Raw genomic sequence first — 7,838 nt, 5'->3', positions numbered from 1 at the left:
CACAATACATATAAAGCAGTCTCGTGTTGGCTCCATGTGGATTAACAGCTTTGCCAGGAGGCTATATTTACCTGCATTGTGATGGCAGCAACTTATTGTGGATGGATCCAGGGTCAAACCACCTTTCCTCAGCAGATGTTCATTTATTTTGCATTATACAGTAAGAAAAAGTTTATGATTAGTTGCATTAGTTGAAGGATTTAGTATGTATAGGTGTCTAGCACTCTGTTCTTGCAATACTCAGGTCCTTGGTTTGAATCCCAGCCAAATATCCAATGCACAAATTATAAAATGGGTCTGTATTTCTTCTTTTCTACAGAATTTCCATCATCTTCTGCACACTAAATAAAACTTAAGCAGGCAGCTTTTTATTCCAGAAGGGAAAGGCTATGCTAAACTTACCTTCCCACTCACATTTTTCTTTTTAATTTACATGTGCAGCTCAGCAGCTCAGTGTTTGAACCTGGCATATCTGGGTGGTGGGAATGTGTAAAGTTATGTCGTTTTGGGCTGGCCAATCAAGATAGCTGATTATTCGAACATGGAGAAGACCAGAAAGAGAGAGAAGAGGTACGTTTAGTTCTGTTTTAAATGCACCTGACTGTTCCAAAGTACAGTAGTGTGTTCACATGGCAATATAACCTTGAATTATTCTGGAGGTGCTCATATGGTCTGATGGTGTAGTGAGCAGTCTGTGACCATTACACCAGAGCCTTTGCTGTTGAATTATAACATCATATTAGGCATACAGACTTGCAAATATATACAGACCATATAGACCAATTGATATGTGATGAGACAGAGAGCAAGAGTATATGGGAAAAACTCATACAGTATCTGCAGTTTTCCTTTCTGAAGCTCTGCTCCTGCAATCAATTTTCATGCACAAGTATTAGAAAATGAAGCATTTAAACAGCAGACAGAAATCAAGCTGAAGCCAGGCACATTCAAGAGGAAAAGCTGAAAATTGCAAAGGAATAGCAACAGGTTCCAAGACTTGGCACAGAAGGACAAGTAAAAGATAAAGTTATGTTTTATTGTAAGTGCAGCTTTAAGACATAGCATTCCACTTCATAATTCTTAATTGAATCCAACTTACATTAAGTTATGGTGTCTTTATTAGGGCAAATATATGGTGGGGGTTCCAAATGTACAGAATTTAAGCTCACTGAACCCCCTGCCATTCTGTAAATTGGATGTGGAGGCCCAGAATACACAGTATTCCAACTTAGGGTCAATCCAAGCTCTAGACAAGGTGGGAGACCCAAACAATTGCCTAATATACAATACCATAAAACTGGCCCCCAGGACCTTCAGCCCTGATCCAGCTATCCTGATTTTGAGGCCCCCATGAAGAGCCACCTAGGCTCCCTTCTGAAAGTGGCCACCTGGTAGATAAATGTGATGCCACATTTAAATCTGTGAGAAAGTTATTCTAACAGCAAGCACCTGAGGCCACCATGAGTTCAATGTTTCCCCAGAAATAATGGATCGTGCACATGCAGTAAAAAGTGGACAATTTTTGGAGAAGTGCTTTTTGGATCAAAAAGGAACCATGCGGTGATTGCTGGATTGGGGCTGAAGGTAAGTATACAGATATATTTCAACATTTGCTTTGAATCATACTAACCGCCAGTCAATACAAAACTAGATTTGTGTAGACGCCTGTAGTTACAAATAAACTAATTGTTCCGCATTTAATTTCAGGATTCCAATTCTGTTATGACTGGGAAATTTGATGGAGTTCTCAACTGCGCAGAGGAAAAATATTTCTGCATTATACAGAAAGCACTGTGGGTTTATTTTCCTAAACTATTGTTATGAATAGCTTTATTGAAAGTCAAAGCATTAGGTCATGCATATAGTGTTATTTTTAGGGTGTGTGTGAAGGGGGTGGGGGGTATAACCACTTATGATTAGCTTGGAAATTCTTTGGAAAGATTCCATGATCTGTGCACCACAGAAACACCTGGAAAACAGAAGCAGCCATATAGCTATTTACATTCACATTAGGAGACAATGTGCAGGTATGGTATATAATCCCTGGAATCCTATATCTCTTTTTTTTTAGTTTTAGAAATATAAGTGTATTCCCTCTTTGGTTACTGAATAAAGCTGTGGTCACTAAATGGAGCTCCACTGAAAGACACGTTTACTGATTATACAAAATACCCCCGCTCCCTTCCCTATCCTGCTAATCTCCCTAAGCTGAATGCTCCCCCACAGGTATTACTTACCTCCTCTGATGGCAGTGAATATCTAATGTAGGGTTCCCTGCATACTATCAAAGATTTAAAGTAGATCCATTGCACAACTTAATTTTGGTGAAAGGACCACTTGATCAAAGTCTTCCTCCAGCTCTTGGTGTTCTGCCTATAGCAAGTATATGCCTCCTACTGCTTGCAGCAGATATATGGCATTGTCTCAGTCTAGGTAAGGTCATTGGACTGGAGCTAAAGTAAAGCATTTAAATGAATAAAAGCTTTAAAGCTGATTTCTAGGATTAGGTTAACCTCCTGCACCAAAACTCCGACCCCTACTAACTGATCCCTGCCACTAAAAAAAAATCCTAAATCTCCAGTATCAAGACTTCACCTGCACTCTGCACACAGAATCAGTGCTTTCATGGGACCTGGAGAGAAGATTTGCTAAGAATCTACTTTTTTAAGGTAAGGAAAAAAACATGCAGGATGCGTTGGAGAGAGACGAACTTTGTAAATAAAAAATTCTTTAAATTTGTAAACTTCAAGTTCCACTTTAAGGTAAAGGTGGCCATGCAAGACACTTTAATAGATCTGATATTACATTCCATTGATACATCAAATATATCTATTAATAAATAAAAGATTTTTGACCAGTATTTGTTCAATATACCAATTAGACAATGATTAAGAATGACTTTTTATCCATTTATATCCAGCAGCGATGCTCCCAAACAAATGATTGCCAACGGAAGTATTGCCTGTAGTATATGCTAACTGTACAGCTATGCCAGTTGTCGGTGTAAACATCGGGGAATGCTCCCACTGGCTGGCAGTTGTTTGGGAGTATTCCCAGCCACAAAATTTTCACCCTACCTAAACCCTTTAAGGTTTAGGTATCTGAAAATGTGAGCTGTTGAATTTGTATGAGATAATAGCCAGAAAAGCTTAACAATTGCAGCAATTTCAGGAGGAGCTCATTACCTTTTTTAATGCTGGGGTGAATCACGTGATTATAAGTATATCTTAATTTACTAAACCTTAATCTAAGATTTTTGCAAATTTTAAATCTTTGCAACATATATTATTGACCAGACCAGTCCAGAGATACACAGATTTTACCTTAACTCCCACACAGAACACTATTCAGAAAGCCTCTGTCCAAACCTTGCTATACAGAAATGTTATGCAATATATAGGGTTGTTATGGTCAATTACTTCATTTTATAATTTTTGAGCATAACATTTATGGTAAACACAATTCTCTGATTTCCTGGAAAAAAAGTCACAAATCGCCCTTCATTGGCTGAACAGATCTTTATTGAAGAATAAACACTTTAGGAGATTACCATAAAATAGCGTCCTATGCAGGAACTGTGTAAACTGAGACATCTTACAGAGGAGATGCAGACTTTACCTGTCAAAGCACGATTCACTAACAAATAACAAGGTGTTCTCTTGAACCAAAGTCAGACGGTGAAATTTGATTTGGGGGCAGAAATGATTGTTTATTTAGTAATGGAATATAAAAATATAAAAGTACATAACACTGTTGGATGTGTCAGCAGCTACATTCCATACAAAGATGTTATATGAAATAAAAAACTCCAGTTACAACATTTTTTTTTTGCTTAAGTATAAAGACTTAGACCCTCTCTCAGGCCTTTTATGTTGTAAAAAAACAGTAATAGGAGCACCACTCCAGGGTCCACAATAAATTCCTAAACTGAGTTTGATATAAATGCCAATACATTTTGGGATAAATAAAGTCCCCAACTCCCCTCCCCGGCTTCTTCATGTGTTGTATATGAAAAAAAAAATTAGGAAAAGAGGTCCTGGAACATGCTACATTAGCATCTAACTACACACTGACTGCTTTGCAGTAATATTCGGGCTTGTACTAATATAGTCCCTATGCAGCACACACACATAAAATTAGTGCATGCCTTTTTTTTACCAGTTTGTCAGTATGTGTTAGTTGTGAGCTACTTAGTTTTGTTTGCATGTCATCTCTCAGGGGCTGCTAATGAGAATGTGCAGGTATGTGCACGTGTGCAATCATGCACAAAACATCATGCACATTTGCAGCGCTATGTGTATGTGCACACTAGAGGACGCACATGGCTATGCACATACATGTGTGCACAATCACACCAAATGTGCTCATATAAGGGCTATTTAGGTCTCTTCAGTTCTGGCGCAGGTTGTTGGATCCTCAGCATGTTCTGCTAATGACCTGAGGATTCTGCTGAGGATCCGATCTGATCTCCTGTATTTTAACCTCAGTCTGAGCTAGACTTGTCTTCTTATTGTTGTTTGCCCTGACTTTCCCTTTGATACCTGCCTGTCCTTACCTAAGCTTGTAAGATGACTTTATCTCTGCTTTCCATGTTCCCAATCTTTCTGCCACCAGTTTGGTCAACAAAGTCAAAAATAAAAGTGAGATACCAGCATGGCAAGTATAGCTTTCCAGCCCAATTTACATTTTAGACAAGCACCCAACTTTGAACACTCTGTATCTAATGTACTGTGCACAAGTGGTAGAATGAAGTTGAGCAGTGACTGCCCAATGGATGTCCAACCTACAATGCAAGAAGAGTTTCTTGCATGTGCTACATATTGTTGATTTGTTATTCCTTGTCATATAGAACTATACAGGCCAGGAATGATCCCAGCACAGCAACATCTCTCCACCATGTCCAGGCAGTAAAAGGATTATGTCATCCTATTTTCACTTTTCCCAAGCATGGAATAAATTATAAAAGCTTTTAAAGTTTTTGCCAGATTTTTTTTAAGATATATGTTTGCATTCGTTATATTAACATTTTCTCAGAAATAGATTCAGATTCAGTTCTTTATCTCAGCAAAATGACACTTTGACTGCATTACTCAGCAAGAAATTATTTCCATGTAAAAGTGTTTTGGAAGAAAAAGGTGAGAAGGTCTGAGTATAAAACACTGGCTTGAATTAGGATGATTTAGCATGTTTTATTGCAGCTATTAATGACTTTAGAGCATATCTGGGGTTCTGAAAGAAATATACAGTAAATCAAGATTGTGCCTGCCAGTGAGACCACCCATTGCTCTGGATGTGGGCTACAAATGTTCAGGGAAGAGGAGTGCGACCAGGAATCTCTCACAAATAGCATAGGATAGTTTACAGGACCTGAGGTGCCCTGGAAGTAATCTGCTCAAAGAACCTCGGGCCGCTTAACCAGGTAAGAAAAGCCTGCAGGATTACTGTAAATAAACCATAAATAGGCTTTGAACATCCATGCATATACATCTATTAACAAGCAGTAAAATTGCTTTAAAACAGGCCTTAGCTGACCTCCAAAGCTGCAGGCTTTTTGGTGCTATTCATCCTCACAATTGATGTCAGCCATCAGTTTTTGCAACAGCAAAGCTTCCACTATCACACATAAGATTATTTCATCATAGTCTCCCTTAAGGTAATACCTTGGCAACCTCCCAGTCTTTTATTCTCTAATGTATACCCAAACCAGGGGCACTAAGAGCGAAAACAGTGTGTGCTTATTTATTATTTTTCTGCTGGAAAACAAATCTGGGTTGAAAAAGCATGTAGAGAATACCATGAACAACTTTGGTGTTTCTGCAGTCCATCTTACAGATACATTGCTGCAAAGTGCCTACAGCTACAAAGGTCAGTGAATATGTACTACTCAAATGCCCATAGCTTAGCCACAAGTTTGCTAAAGCTAGACATATTTTATATATAGGTACAGTAACCAGAATTGGGTTTTGGAAGTTTGGATTGGCATCAATAATGTTTTGAGGTGATGAATTATAGTTAAGCATGTCACATGTAATTCACTCACTGATAATCTTCTACAAAAACCATTCTAATGACTGTTGAAGGGTAGTTCAGTGGAAAAAGAAAATTGGCATTAGGTTTCCCTCCACCATGCACTAACCACACTTCATAAGAAAAAAGTTCACTTAAAGTTAAACAGGACAACTGTATCTGTAGTGAAATCGTCCTTTAAAAAAGCCTTCCACCCCCTGAATGCAAGGAGCCTGGGCACATGGTCACTTTCCTTGATAGTAGCCTTGATCAAGCTAACATATTGCTGACATGGACCAGGCCGTCAGCTCTTTGTTGGGCGCATTTGTCTACAAAAGCTAACCAACTATCTTAACTCCAACTCCCTACTCAACCACTTTAGTCTGGCTTACAACCCCACCACTCTACTAAATTGGCTCTTACAAAAGTTGTTCTCCTTCTTCTAGACCTTTGCTTTGACCCTGCTGATCACCCTTCTGCTCCAGATCCTAAACCATTGTGATCAGTGAAACTCCTCTCTTATGGTTCCCTTCTTATTTATCTGACTGCTCCTTTAAAGTTTCATTAAACGATAACTCTCCCATTTTGCTCCCTGACAGAGATCCCCAGGGGTCATTCCTTGTACTGGTTCTCTTCTTTCTGTAAACCTCTTTACTTAGCAAGTTAATATCTGCCTTTGGTTTACAATTGATGACACACAAATCCACCTGTCCACTATAGACTTATTTCCTTCGGTCATGGATAAAGTTTCATGCTGTCAGGCATCTCATCGTGAATGACTCACAGGTTTCTGAAACTCAATCTGGATAAAATTAAATCTCCCCCTTCATCATTCTATTAAAATAACATGGTTATTTGGCCCAACCCACAGGCACATTGTTTTGGTGTTACCTTTGATTCTTCATTCTCCTTCCCACATTCAGAACAATTTTAGGTTCTGCTACTTTCAAATGTGATGCATCTCGAAAATATGCCCCTACTGTCTCCAGAGACAACCAAATTTCTATTACATGTCTCTCTCATGGACTGCTACAACATCCCCTTCTCTAGCATTCAGCTACCCTGACACTCAACTCTTGAACCTAACATAAATGCTGCTTGTCTATCCTTCCCACAGCTCCTAATCTGCAGATTCTCTTTGCAAATATGTACATTTTTACATGATAAATAAATTCTACTGTTCAGTTTTTAAATCACTTAACAGCTCTTGTTCCATCTACATTTCTGACCTAATACTCAAATACAGCATGAGCCTTTCTCTCTGCTCCTCTAATTACTAACCAATGATTTCATCACTCAGAACCTTTTCCCATGCACGGCTCCAAGAATTTTCTGCCTCCACTCTCTGGAATTGCCTATCCCAATCTATTAAATCTCTTTGTTTTTGTACCTAATTTTACACAAAATGAAAATTTTGACTTGTCTCTAATTAGCCACCATTTCATATCCTCCACCTATTGTGTACTACTCTCCCCAGCTTTTGGATTGTAAGCATTTTTGGGCAAGCTCCTTTTCCACCTGTGTGATTTTACTTGTCTTCTGCAAGGTTTGTCATCTGCAATCCCTATATATTATACAGTGCTGTGTGATATATTCACACTTTATAAACAATTGTTTATAATATTATTAATTGTGGAGAGCCATGCTCCAAGTGTCTACTTAACTACAGTTACTCATGGAAATGAATATCGCAATCTGGCAAAGACCTAAGATGGTTAACGCTTGAGGAAAGGTAATATAACTTGAACACAGGACAAGTAAGGGTTAATTTTTTCTAGCAATGAGGCCAGGATATTTCTGGAGCATTTTAGAGGTGTGCCTCTTGGCCTGTG

The 7,838-nt window shown here is 38.6% G+C and overlaps 1 protein-coding gene across 7 annotated transcripts in view; it reads left to right on the top strand.

Annotated features, from left to right (window-relative positions):
* Positions 1 to 7,838, top strand: part of LOC140331659 (sterile alpha motif domain-containing protein 9-like) — a 69,506-nt gene that overhangs the window by 29,079 nt on the left and 32,589 nt on the right. The window contains exons 4-5 of one of the 7 annotated variants that reach the window (XR_011920956.1): positions 442 to 570; positions 1,708 to 2,880. The exons of the other annotated variants lie outside the window; for them this stretch is intronic. The gene's annotated coding sequence lies outside the window, so the exon portion shown is untranslated. Of the gene's footprint in view, positions 1 to 441; positions 571 to 1,707; positions 2,881 to 7,838 lie in introns of those variants that run through there. 7 annotated transcript variants of the gene reach the window in all.

Source organism: Pyxicephalus adspersus, chromosome 5 (genome assembly GCF_032062135.1).
Source record: "Pyxicephalus adspersus chromosome 5, UCB_Pads_2.0, whole genome shotgun sequence".
Taxonomy (NCBI): domain Eukaryota; kingdom Metazoa; phylum Chordata; class Amphibia; order Anura; family Pyxicephalidae; genus Pyxicephalus; species Pyxicephalus adspersus.
The sequence above is the reverse complement of the archived record's forward strand: the minus strand, read 5'-3'. Positions and strand labels throughout refer to the sequence as shown.